The 15,031-nt window shown below is 29.9% G+C and overlaps 1 pseudogene; it reads left to right on the top strand.

Annotated features, from left to right (window-relative positions):
- Nucleotides 1-14,709, top strand: part of LOC149539493 (E3 ubiquitin-protein ligase APD2-like) — a 55,441-nt pseudogene extending 40,732 nt beyond the window's left edge.
- The last annotated feature ends 322 nt before the right edge of the window (nt 14,710-15,031 follow it).

The following is a 15,031-nucleotide window of genomic DNA, read 5'->3' as shown; positions in this document are numbered from 1 at the left end:
ATTTACTTATAATTATTTTAATGTTTATTAAAATACTTTTTTATTAACTCTTAATACATATAATATTAAATATTTTACTATAAATATTGTAAGGTAAAAAAAAAATATTTATTTCACAAAATACATATCAAACTTATATATATTTCTAAGTTATATTATTACATTGTATATTGAATGGTAATAAAATTAGAAAAGTAAACAAGAAAAATTACTAGTATGCATCAATATATATATAATTTTTTAATTTTTAAATTTAAATTTAAATTTTCCTTAGAAGTGTTCTAACTTCACAACCATCACCTTACCTTAATTACCACTTCATGATTACTATTTTCATTCAAACAATGCACTATCCAGAAAGGGAAAAGAACTACTGTCTTGCCAACCCTATTCTTCTTCTCACAATTGAAGTTCAAATACAATGGTGGATATAAGAAATTAATGAACATGTGTAATACACCCGAGCCTTCATATTCATACACTGAACCGTAAGCAGAGGAATAAATACTTCTTGCAGTAGTTATCCTGTTTACAGAGCTACATAATCTACTTTAGAACAGGTGTAATCATAAGCTCCAAACTCACCCTAAATGATATGATAAGGATTTCTCAAAACCGTATTAATGAACGTCAACAATAACAAGCAATCATCCATTGTAAACTCAAATCTTAAAACATCAATAGTTGAAAATAATGTATGATCAACATTTGGGAGATTCCACAACTGTTAGCAGATCCACAGAAACACATCTGAATATTGTCAGAAAAGAAAAGATGTCTTGTTTACGCTCAGACCCACCATGGATTTATAGAATTGCACCAGGTTGGTCTTAGCTTTTAGGACATGATGGACCCCCACATTGATGATAACGTTTCTCTGCCACATGATAGCAAATAATTGATGTAAACCAGTGAGAAAGAAGGACAAATATGCACACTCAACGATGGACATCTATCTGGGAATGTCAAGCATCTGGCTGTCTTGGATCAGTTTGAAAGAACAATACACATCAACTTGCTGATCAAACCAATCCACCTCAATGTAATATGATCCTCATCAAGATGCACTTTACTGTGCAAACCAAGTTGAACGTTCAATTTAGCAAAACATTAATGGTAACAATAATGGCTCAATTTTATAAAACATAGGATACGTATCAAAATTTTAGCCATCAATGGCAAGCATTTATAATTATCTGATACAATGACTGTCCGAGCTCTCAAAGGGATGCAAGAGAAGTTACCTAGATTGGAAATTGGGATATTGAGGAATGAAAGAGCTTAGATGGAGATAAGGACCAGTAATAATTTAACTATTAAAATTGTCTTTAGGAAAAAATTATTAAATATTAAATAAATAGATGGTACAATTTTTTTAAAGTCTATTAAATATTGAGTAAAGTTATATAAAGTTTATGGGTGTATATTACTTTTCATGTATCAGACTGTGTGGTTCTCATCAAGGATTGTAAAGCATGATTCAAAATATTGGAAGTAAAAATATATATCATGTATAATTTCTGAATTCGAATGTTTAAGATTTTTTTACCATCAACATTTCGGATCACACTTTGTGATCCATCATCAGGAAGTAAGAGAATAGTAGAAGAGAAAGATGGATCACAAAGTGTGATCCAAAACTTTGATGGTAGAAAACTCTTACACAATCAAATCCAAAACTTATACATCATTATTACGAATTGTGAAAATCTAATAGTTCTAAAAAATAGACATACTTGTTACCCAAAAGCTTTTATATATTATTATATAATATTATTTAACTAATGATAAAATGGTTTAGAAGTTTCTTCTAGTTAATTTGGGTTTGATAAAGTTTATTATCTCTCAATATTTTCAAAATACGTTATTAGATAGATCTTAATTCGAATTTGATTCTATTTCAAATGCTAATTTTTGATATTAACGCTTTCAAAATCTCACTATCATTGCCACTTTCATTATTCCATTTTCTCTTCAATATTCTAGCCAGTGTGAGTGCTTTTATTCTTTTCTTTTATGTCATTATCACATATATTCTTTGTTACTTTCTCCAAGCTAAGGTACTGAAGTTCCTTTTAGTTATATCTCTCCCTCAAAATCCAATTATGTTGAGCTCTCACTTTAGTGATGATACATTTTCTTCCATAACAATGACATTGTTTTATTCTCAATACCATTGAGGTCCTATTCTTCTTCTACTACCTAAAGTTCTAAGCCCTTTATATGAAAACAAAAACCATTAATAACACCTTTTCTCACCCCCTTAGATTCTTATATAATGGAAGCATATTAGTTATGAGATGATAACCAAATATCTTAAAATTCCCTTTTGTCTAGTTGTTATCATCAAATTAGAAATTATTCATAAACAAATTAATTTCTACATTAGAGAATATTCTTTTTTGTCAAGGTAAACTCCAAGTTTCTAATGAAAGAGCATGGAATTATATATCATAAAATCCAAGTCTTTTAACTCGTTCCACATAGATTATTGAGAATATTAAAAGAGATTAACCTTAAAATTATTGTAAGCACAAAGTAGCATCAACCATATTTAAGATAAAATAGATCATGATCAACATACATGATAAGCTCCATTTGTTCCCTTCTTCAAGATTAAAGATTCCTAAACCCAAAGTTATTTTCTATTTCTTTTCTTCTCCACAACCTCCATATAATAAGTTGACTGATCAATACATTGAGACTTCATATTTTGACATCCACACTTACATTAATAGTTTATTTCTCAAAGAAATAAATAAACTTAGTGGTCTATTCTAATTCTTTGAACGTAACTATAACTCGTGAGATCATATTACTATTCAATCTATCTTACCTTGATAAGTGAGTGAATGTACTCATAATATCACATGCCCCCACTAATATTTAGAATCCATAATTTTCTTAAAGACTATTACTAAGTTTTCCTCATTAGTTATCCTTCAATTAGATTTACCTATACTTCCTACTAAAGCTCATGCTTATATTAAACCTTATATGAGATGGTACTATTGATTCAAATTGTCTTTTGGCCTAGAATGAAGATTCACAAGCAACAATATGAAGTAGGTACCAATTCTCAAATTCTTTCCTAGAAAATATTGCATTTCAAGTGGAAATTAACTTTATCGAATTTTAATGTTTTTCATGCCTAGTTTATTCCCAACTCCAAATAAAACATGTCAAATATGTGGGTAATTGCACAAAGATGGTGTATAAAATACTAGTCACCCATTGAAAAATAATAACAGATGGCTCATAACATGATTGGCTTACTTTAAATTAAAATAACCCAATCAAAACTAGGTTTATTAAATGAGTAAGACAAGGACACAGTTAGTTAAAAGGATTATATAACAAGGTTGATGCTTGAGTGATACATTTCCTTTATTTTCCTTCCTTTTTGACATATATTTCTCATCAAAATAGGTTCACCAACTTCTTCATCATCAAGTTTACACATCATCAAAATTACAACCAAAATTCCACATGTTTTTTATGATTTCTTTAAACCATATAATATTTTTTTATTTTCTTAACATATTAGCATAGTAAAGCTTAGATTTATTTTCTGGTGTCTCCATAGTTCTTAAAGACATGTGTATACCACTTTCTTAATAACTTTTTATCTACTTAACCAAATTTAAAATAAATTACTAATTATTGTTCTACGATTGATTCTATACAGTTTTAAACAATAAAGTTTGTATTTTCAATTATTTTTATGTAAGTTATTTCTAGTGTATGAACAAATACCTAATTCTTAGAATGCATTCACTTTTAAAAGGTCTTAAAAAATAAAATACTAAATAAAAAATTACAAAAAGATACACAACTTCTAGACCACAGTCTTAACTATCTCTCCATAAAAGGGTCTCCATACCAAATCTAACTATATATTTTTGATGTACATGACAAACACTATCTTATATTTTTTCAAAAACTAGAAATAATTTGTGGTGCATAACCTTATCCATTAAAAAAAAAAAATTAGTATATTAGAAACTAGATTTGGATTACTACAATTCTTGATATTCGCATATCTTCTAATTTTGAGTAATTATTGTCGAATTTCTCTTTCAAGTTTAGATTTAGTCAAATTCAAAATAAAATTAGTCTTATAGCCCCGTTCTTGTACACCATATTGATGCACTTAACCATGTGGGCTACCTTTTTCATCTAACTTTATTTTTTGAATTTATTGATAATTATTATTTAAGTACCTCTTTATTATGGTAGGTAACTATTGCAATCATTAATTAGATTCAAAACTATTTTTACTTCCACTAATTGTATTTAAAATTTTTAAAGAAAATTATTGTCTTCTAAAATTTGATAATTTAATCATATTTAATTGTTTTGAAAAATACTTTTTAAAAAAATATATTCCTATTGGCTTAGACCAAAAAAAGGTAAGGAGAAAAATAATATTTTAAAATATTAATTAGCAAGAAATAGAAAATCCCATAATTGTCCATCATTATGTCATTTAATGTAAATTTAATACAAGTCTGCAGAATCTTTATAGAATAATAAATTGGTACAAATGTCATCCTCTTTAAATCCTCATTTTCTCATTATGATTGATGCATTTCTCTCACAACTTGTTACTCCTTCGCCTTCATAAATCTCTATTAGAGATTTGAATTTCTTGTAGAGTCATGTAAATTTGATGTTTAATTTTTCCTTTTGACTCTAGATCCTTTTTCACTATCTAATTTTGGGGATTTTAAGCTTAAATTCTAGGCACAATATTTTTTGGTAGGGTATAGATAGCTCTACAGATTTGATGACAATTTTTAGAGGTTATTTTAGGAAATATTATGCATAAATTGTGCTCTTAGTTTAGCCTAGATTAAATAAATTTAATGCTAAATTTGTTGATTGTGGATCATTTAGTTCATATTTTCAATGTGTAGTATGAACATAGATGTTTTATTTATAAATTTTAATTATCTTCATTTTTTAAAGTGTGCTTTCTATTCGTATGTTTAGGGCTGGATTTGTTTGAAGAAAGTTATAAATAAGTTTGTATATTTTTGTAGTACAAAGGTTTAGCCAATACTCCTATCAATAAAGTTTGGGAATACTATACTAATCAATGATTTTTCTATGTTTTACATAATGTAATACCATTGTGGAAAGAATGGAGTATTTTGAGGAGTACCAATTTTGGGTGAAATAGATGTTTGGAGATCAAAGATCATCAAGTGTTATAAACCAAGTCCTATATCTTATGAGTATAAGGACTTGAAATATCAATTGCATGGTTATTTTGAGCTTAAAATGAACTACATGTCATAAAAATTGAATTTTTCCCTATTATAATATCTTTGATTAATCAAGAGATTTACAAACTTTGGGATATAAACACTTTTGTGGATATCCTCTCACTAATGGGTTTCTTTCCCATGTTAAGATCCATGAATTTATTGGATTCTTAATCATAAGGCTTGACCAATACCTTCAACAAGGTGTCACTTTTATTGTCTTACACATGCACTAGGTAAGGTTCCTTTACCAAAACATCAGCATGGGTTCTTTATCCTCAAAGTAAACAAAGATCTTTGTCAAAATGTATTATTATTTGTTCATACAAATTCTATCAGACTACTAGGGCTTTTTATTTGTCTTGTCTTGTAAGAACTCAAGGCATGGGTTAAGTACTCAATTTCTCTATGTTTAGAAAAAAATACATTACAATACATTGACATAAAGCTTAAATGCTTGTTTGCATAGAATATAAAAGAACCAAGTCTTTGGAAAATATGACATGGTATAGAGAATGATACAAGATACAATATTATTTATAACAAATATTGTCATTTATACTAGTGACTCATCATTTTTGTTGAAATAATGTGTGACTATTTATAGTGGTTGTATTCTTTTGGTTGGAAACTTGCATTCCCTTGAGGTTGCCACTTAACTATTTAAATAATTATTTCATTTTAATTTATTTTTATGAGGTTTTCCTTTCCTTTTTTCATGACTTAATTATGTACTTGGTCAATTTGTTGATTGTGGATCCTTTAGTTTAGATTTTCAATGTCTAGTACAAACACAGATTTTTCAATTAGAAATTTTCTTTTTGTTCATTTTTTAAAGTATGATTTCTGATTGTATGTTTAGGGTTGGATTCATTTGAACAAGGTTATAAATAATTTCATCTATTTTTATAGTACAAAGGAGCCTAAATTCTAGGCATATTGTGTGCTTGTGGGGTATCCGTAGATCTACAAATTTGATGGCATTTTTTAGAGGCAAAAGTTGAAGGAGCCTCAATTTATGATGGGTCCTTATATGTTTGATAAATTTTGTGCTCAACTTGTTCTTTTTGTTGATTGTAATGTTAAAATGCAATGAAAGTTATTTTCAGGAATCATGGATATGCTAAGAAAAGAACTACTATGCATAAATTATGCTCCTAAATTAACCCTGATTAAATAAATTTAATGCTACATTTTTTTATTGTGGACCTTTTAGTTCAAATTTTTAAAGTGTAGTACAAACACAAATTTTTCATTTAGAAATTTTATTTCTCTTCATTTTTTAAAGTATGATTTCTTGTCATATGTTTAAGGTTAGATTTATTCAAAGAAACTTATAAATAGGTTCATTTATTTTTGTAGTAAAAAGGTTTAGCTAATGCTCCCTGTCACTAAAGTTTGGGAATATAATACTAATAACTAATTTTTCTTTGTTTTACAAATATTATACCCTTGTTGAAAGAAATAGAGTATTTCAAAAAGTACCAATTTTGGTAGAAATAGATGTTTGGGGATCAAAGAGCATCAAGTCTTACAAATAAAGCCCTATATCTGGTAAGTATAGGGACTTGAAATATCATTTCCATGGTTATTTTGAGCTTAAAATGAACTATATGCCATCAAAACTTGATTTTTTACCCTCTTAAATAATGCTTTGATTTCAATAAAGAGATTTACAAACTTTGGGCTAGAAAGATTTTTGTGGCTATACTTTCACCAATGGGTTTCCTGCCCATGTTAAGATCCATGAATTTATTGGATTCCTAATCATAAGGCCTAACTAAGACCTTCAACAACAAGTCGCTTTAGTGTTTTACACATGCAATAGGTAAGGTTCCTTTACCAAAACATCAACATGGGTTCTTTATCATCAATGTAAAAAAGGGTTTTTGGAAACATTTATTGTTATTTGTTCATATAGATTCTATTAGACTACTAGGGCATTTGAGTTGTCTTGTATTGCAAGAACTCAAATCATGATTTTATGTGCTATATTTCTCTATGTTTACAATGGAATACATTAAAAGACATTGACATCAATCTTAAATGAAGTCGTGTTTGCCTAGAATATAAAATCACATGATCTTTATATATCACAATATAGAGACTAATACAAGATGCAAGACTAGTTATAACAAATGTTGTCATTTATACTAGTGACCCATCATTTATGTGGGCAGAATGTGCAACTATTTATAGTGGGCATATTCTTTTGGTTGGGAACTTGCATTCCATTGAAGTAGCCACTTAAGTATTTGACAAATTAATTTATTTTTTTGTTTCCTTTATAAAGGTTTTCATTTATTTTGTTCATGTCTTAACTATGTACTTCTTATGGGTTTTATCCTAATTTCTTATAAAAAAGCAATGACCTAGAATCCATGTGGTACATATGTGTATACAAATTTCTTTATGAAACATGTAAAATTTCTCAAACTTTGTATTAATCTATTGCATGTGATGATTTACACACACTCGAAGCCCCTTAAAAGTAACTTGCATGTTACATATTTTGACATTTGAGCCACTTGAGTGAATAGAAAAGGAAACTAGAAGGAATGGAAAATCTCATCTACATATTATAAGATACAAAGAAATTGAATACAATTTGAAATCCTTTAAAAGAGATTTGGCACATGAATTCTTTTATTTATTTATTATTAATGGTCGATCCCTTTTCAATTAATTAAAATGTTAAAGTTATGTATTCACAAAAAAAGGTTCGAGGGATAATGGGATCATCCTATGAGTGTAGGTTTCTAACAACATTTGAAAGAAATTGTTCATGTTCCTTGTCTACACTTAAATACTTTGCATGCATGTCTACAGAACACGTGTAACATATCTCTAGAAAAATCTCCCCATTTTTTATGTTTTGATGAGTGTCCCTTTAGTGTTTCTAGATATCTGACTTGTTGCACATTATTATAATAAAAAATTAATTTTCAAAATATTTCATTAATTGCATTTGAACTCTAAATGCTCTTGCTTTAATATTTTAACTCCTAAAGTTATTAACATGATACTATTGAAAATAGAGGAAAATAATGTTTATTTTTCTGCATCATATTTTCATCTACTAAGATTGGTTATTTTCTACTATTATAAATATTGGTTATGGTTATATTATTCCCATAGGTCCAATTAAAAAATGTGCATATAATGTTTTGTTCAAGTAACATCGTAAAGTTTGATGGTCTTTGGAATTGATATTTTTGACTAGATTGATAATGTTTGTTAGTGTTTTTGTTTTCATAGGATATCTTATTCTACAAAGTTTTAGGCTAAATTGGTTGGGTTTGAGACTAGAAAAATGTTCTAAGTATTACAATTGCAACTTACTCTACATGCACAAGTGAAATTTATCCTCTATCAATATTAATGCAATAACATTATTAATTACTTCCAGCTTCAAATAGAGGACATATAGAAAATTATAAACATATGACAAAATAATAAATATTGTCAATAACCAGAACTTTGAAGAAAAAATGGTACAAAAAACTTATATTTAAATATTATTAGTGTAAGGACACAAAAATGGTCACCTTGACTGTGTACCCCAATTTCATAATTTATGTCAAGCTTGAATCAATATTTGCATCATCATTTCCTTTTATCAAATTAAATTATTTGATTAATCATTATTATTTTACATCAATTTCCTTGATTAAATTGGAATTTATTTATTTAATAATTTAAAATTAAATGGTTTGTTCATCTTGATTTTTGTATTATTTAATTAAAGAGTTTGCTCCCTTTTAATAAAACCCCTCCTCACTTAATTTTATGTGCAACAATTATTATTTTAAAAGAAATAATTAAATAGCTATCACGCACTTTATTTTATAATAAAAGAGATTATTTTACATTTAAATTAAATAAAAACACTCATCATCTTAAATTATTTATGGAGTGTTACACTCCACATCTCTCAATTAAATGCTAATTGCACATTCTCTTATGTGGGTCATACCCTTTCATTTAATTTTCATTTTCCCTCCAATTTGGGAATTCCTCTTTGGATTGATATATAAAGGAGACCTCCTCCACTTTGACATCATGATTTCTTATGCTACATTTATTATAGACATTTTTAAAGCTTTCTTGGAGACTTGGAGATATCTTGCATGTTCATGATCATTTTTTAATTTTTCATTCATTGGATGTACTTGCAAAGACCAAGATCGATGTTCATATGAGAGCCACCACTTCAAACCTTTGAAGGTCTTTGCACATTGATGATAGGAAGCTATGAGTCAATTCTTGAGATCTTGCCTTTTCATGGTGCTATTTTGAAGGATTTCGAGTGTGAGGATTCATAGAAGTGTGTTTTCTATTTGTCCACATTTTTGACACACATTTTTTGGTGCCCACCATGGGGCAACCCACCTTTACATGCTAGTTTTGGATATTTTGGAGCTAAATCGTTGTGCAGATTCGCTTGGAGAAGAAAACCCTATATTTTCTAAGATTTGATCAAATGTCTCAAATTTCTTAGAGTTTTGGTCTAAATTGTTTTTTTGTAGGTTGACGAAATATCAAAGAAGCTTCAGTATAAAAATAAGAATTTTCTAACATGTTTTTGAATTTTTAATAATTTTTTCTTTATCTTTCATAAAAAATTATTTTTGGCGGGAATCAACATATTTTGAAGGAATTTTACATTTTCAAAAATTTCTTGAAATTATACAAGGGGTTAATTTTTTATGTTTTAAATTTAGATGCAATATCATAGCTCATTTGGTTGATTTATGAAAACTAGTCTATTTTAGGCAAACAGATCCCTAGGGCACAAAAAATTCTAACATTTTTGGAAAGGTCTTTGTCATTAAATAGGGGTATCTTTTCTACATTTGGGGTTTTGGATCCAAATCCATGTCATAGAGGTCCAATCTTGTTGACTAGGTCAAAGATCAAAATTTTTAAAATGGGCATTTAATGATTAGCTTGCACTTATTTTTCACATAGTTTAATGCATGGTATGATTGCTCCTAACAATTTTTTATCAAATCTAACCCTAGGTTTTGCATAAGTTGAATATAGATTTCATATCTTGTTTGTTTGCTTTTCTTGCTTGTTGGAGAGTTTGTGGCTTGCTTATGTGAAAAACTCAACAAAAATAAAAATAAAGGTAAAATATACTAAGTGTGTTGCACGAATTACTAGATATTGTGTTTAAATCTCTATAACCTTTGGTTTCCTTTCATTAAAAAAAACCTCTCACATGTCTTACTTGAGTGATTCCTTGTTTCCATAGATCACAACTCAATTTTTTCTCTAAAGGAAAGAAAGAACATAGATTTATTTTCTCACAAATTTGTTGCAAAGTAATTAGGCCCTATGAACACTTTTTGCTGATCTTGATAGAGTGGGCTTCAAGCTCTTCTTGATGATAGATCCCCTTGTAGTTAGGGAAATATTTGATATCATCTCATTGTCCAGTTTGGTTTAGTGAGGTGATTTCAAATTAGTGTGTCAATTAATTTTCTTGCTATATTTCGGTGAGGTGAAGAGGTTAGAGGAGTATGCTATGTTCCCTTTTGGGCACATCAGAAAATTGGAACCCTTGAATCTGAACCAAGTCCCCATGTGGTTCATATTGTGAGTCTTCCTTGTTAGAGAGAGTTAACCATAGTGAACACTCCCTTTATTGGGTAAACTATGTGTATGAAACCTCAAGCAGTATAAATTTCCTTATGGAAGAAATCTCCATGAGTGTGGTCTCTTGTTGGATTGTTAGATTTCCTCAACATCTTTGGTTGATTAAATTCTTAGAATGTGTAAAACCTTGGTGTGTCAGGATTGGATTTCACCCACTTGAGATTATAAGAGTTGCAGAGTTGACCATTACTAAGAACCATAGTGCTGCAAAATTTTGTTTTCTAGGAATATGTGCATTATTGGAAAACATTTTGAGAACATACATAGTGGTGATTCTAGGGATTAGATTCATACTAAGACATTATTATTGTTCATGCACAAGCCTTGCCCATTTCTTGTAGACATTTGCTTAAAATCCCTGATTGTCATTCTATGTGACTAATTATTATTTATAAATCTAAAATTGACCTTAGTTGGCTAAAAAGAACAATCAAAATTGAGTTCACCAAATCCAACTTTATAATTTACTATCTAGCTGCCACCTTGCTTATTGTGAACCTATCTCTTAGTCAACATTTATCATTTGGAGAGTTCAATTGATTAATACAACTCTAGGGTAACCTTGTTTTTGTCATTCTTGAGTTGATTTGACCATTATGGACCTAATCTTGAGCATCTAAACTTGTTGTCACTTTGGATCCTTGCATCATATCTATATTTCAATTAGTAAATCTTGTCTTATCTTGTTGCCAACATCAAAACTTACAAAGTTAGAGATTGCCCTAGCGGAGAAGGTTTTCTTTTGCATTATTTGATCTCATTCTTGGACTGTGGGTATTCACTTGTCTAAACATATCAATTTGTCTCATTTTGTTACATTTTTATTATAGACCATTAGAACTCTTTGATAATTCCACATTTTTAAGACCAACAATGGCATATTGTGTTAATCAATTATGAGACCTTTATTGGATGATTGAGTTAATGAGAGTGACAAATAGTTACATTATTACACATTATTAATTGGACAAGTGATTACTTTACTGCTCAAGAGTGATATCAATTCTTCTTGGAGTCTTCCTATTTACTAGTGTTTTCCCTCTCATACAGGTTACGACTAGGATTCAAGTGAGTCAAGGTAAACAACCTCAAGTTAGCTTTGATCAATTACCCTTAGATCCAACTTGTCAAAAATGTAAAGGAAGAGAACTGGTCTTTGATCAATCACCTAAGGGAGAAATAGAAATTGAGTTTACTCCTCCTAGTCATCTTAGTGAATTGAACATACTTAGGGCCTCTTCACTTTTTAAGCAAGACGTGATATTGACTAGAAACAAAGATAAAAGCATGGATTCCATGATGAATGATACATTACTTAGGAAACATGGAGTTGAAACTTTGGGACTTTTTAGAACTCATCAAGATTGTTGGGACTCAAAATCAAAGCCCCAATTTTGAGTACCATTGAAAAAATAAGCCCTATAAGCATTTTTTGATGCATGTTTACCTGACTGTCCATTTGAGACCTAAGAGGTGTTTAATGTTTCTAACACCTTGCATTCAGTACACCTATGCATCCCATGAAGAAAAATTTCCATTCCGAGCCATTCTATGAAGTTTTGTTTTGAGGAATGTTCAAATTTGCATTTTTGCCTATGTCAAACAACGACCAGAGACCTAATTTGCAATTGAATATCTTGTACCCAGTAATGTTTCATGACTTTCTGCTTTGGAAATGTTTAATTTCTATACTAGAGAATGTAAGTTTTAGATTTTGAGTCATGTTGAATCCATTTGACTAGGTTTTGAATCCCTCAAAGGTGGTCATTTATTGTTATCATGCTAATGCACATTGTTTAGAATTTTGGAAGGCCCTATTTGAATTGTTATAACTTTGACCAAGTTGACCAAAATGTAAAAATTCCTTTTGCATTGCAATTTAGAGTTTGGATAATTGTTATGTTTCAATTTTGAGCTTATGAAAAATCTATTTGATCAGTTTTCAAATGCGATTCCAAATACAATTTGTGATGTTTTATTGGTGTCAAGAAATGTAGATTGGTTGGTACCCCTATTTGGAGTGTCATATCTTTGAATCCATGATAGGTGAGACCAAATGGATTGTACCACTATGTTCTACTCTAAAAATACTTTAAGTGTTCCAATTTTAAAATCTTGACGAATTTGTCTACACACTTTCCCAAGTCCATTTCGTTTGTAAAAAATGATTTTTGCTAATGTTTCCAATTTGCAATTTTGAGTAGCCCACCTTGACCACACTCCATTCACGCCCAATTATTCTTCATGAGCCCTAATCCCAAATTTATACTTTCCTCATGACAATGAACTAATTCCCCAATTTTTGTGCCCTCAAGTATCCATTTACCCAATTTTTGAAGCCAAATCCAAGCATGATTTATTGTTTTCTGATATGTTTGCTTGCAAGCAATTCTGAGAGGGAAACTTTAACAGTCAATATGTTTTGACTAAGAATTCATCATGAGATGAGATTCGACATGGTGCAAGAATGTGGAACAAAGAATCAGTTTGTCCATTTTTAGAGCCTGATCAGGTGTTTGGTTCAATTTTTAAAGCTAGGCCACAAGCCTCCCACCATAGAGTTCACAGTGGTGTAGGAATAATTTAAAATAAGTTTTAATGATGTTTCGGTGCTCAAAATTGGTTTTAGATCATTGCTAGATGATCAATGGATTAGTTTGCAATATCAGTTGTTCGTAAACATAAAAAAATTTAGCTGGACCCACTTTGGGGCCTAACTAATTCTATCAGATTAATAAGGCATTGGGATTTTAAAATGTTTTAAAAGGGAGAAACAACCAAAATTTGCTAAGGGGAGTTGGGAAGCTGAAATTAAAAAAATGAAATATAAGCTTGAAGGGTTAGAAAAATCATTCTTGTAGTATGATATTGATGTTGGGAAGACAAGAAGCCAATTAGAGTTAGAGCTTGAAGGACTGCAACAAAAGATTGACAAATATGAAGAGGCTCTTACTTTTGCTAAAGAAGAGTTCTATCACATGGAAAATGAATTTAAGACATATAAAAATTGGGCTCATGCACTTCTATAAAGAAAGAGGATTTATCAATTTTTGCACTTACATGGGCAAATTGAGAGCATCTAGAAATAATTTGAACAAGATCATTTGGATTGATGTTTAGCATATATGGCTCTAAGAAAATGAAAATTGGAATCAACTCTTCCTATTTATTAAAAGAAAACAAACTATTTGTTGAGAGCATATCGATGAGAAATATTGATCAAGTTCTAGGAGTCTACCTATATCTTTCTGAAAATGAACATTTATTGAACAAAAAAAAAGAATGGACTATGGAACATAATGTTGTCATTTCAGGAACTTATCATAAGGAATAGGCTTTTTGGCTAAACCAAGGATCTGAACTAACTATGGTATATGAGTTACCTTCTGCCCCCAACTTGTTCATAATTGTTGCAAAAGGAGAAGCTTAGTTTAGTGGTTGGGTTAGGGATCCATCTAGTCTAGACTCCTGCAGTCTATGGAGAACTATAAATGGTCAAGGGAAAATTCATTTTGAAGCCGAAAATGATAATGATCTCTATTTTGGATTAGGGAATCTTGATGAAGAGAGTTTTGAAATGAAGTTACAGACGGAGGTCAGCAGTAAAACATATGAGACAGAGACAAAAAATTCTTGGTGTCTAGTGGATGTAAAATCATGCAAAATTTTACCATCCCTAAGGGACTCCAAGATTGGCATCTTGAAAACTTACGATAAGCCAAAGGAGGGGCTTGATGTTTGGCAGGTTGAGGTCTTATATAAGACTTGTTGGTAGAGTATAGAGGCAGTTGCAACATAACAGAGGTAGAGTCCTTTGATCAAAATACAACTCTATACACAACAATAAACAAATTTTATAACCAAATTTCCAAGTGCATTGCGTTACAAGTGGATGAACAAGAATCCTATCCCACATAGGAGATTAAAATGCCATTGGTAAAGGAAGCTAAAAGATGGTAGGGAAGAGTGTAACAAGCTTTAATGCATTGTGAATGCTTGCAACAAAAGTAAGTAATAGTCTTAATTTGAAGACACCAAAAGTTAAGAGGAAGGATATGCACAAAATGGACATATTAAAGGGCCACAAGTAAAAGGGA

This window comes from Cupressus sempervirens, chromosome 9 (genome assembly GCF_028749045.1).
Source record: "Cupressus sempervirens isolate cs-2001-9-10 chromosome 9, ASM2874904v1, whole genome shotgun sequence".
Classification (NCBI taxonomy): domain Eukaryota; kingdom Viridiplantae; phylum Streptophyta; class Pinopsida; order Cupressales; family Cupressaceae; genus Cupressus; species Cupressus sempervirens.
The sequence above is the reverse complement of the archived record's forward strand: the minus strand, read 5'-3'. Positions and strand labels throughout refer to the sequence as shown.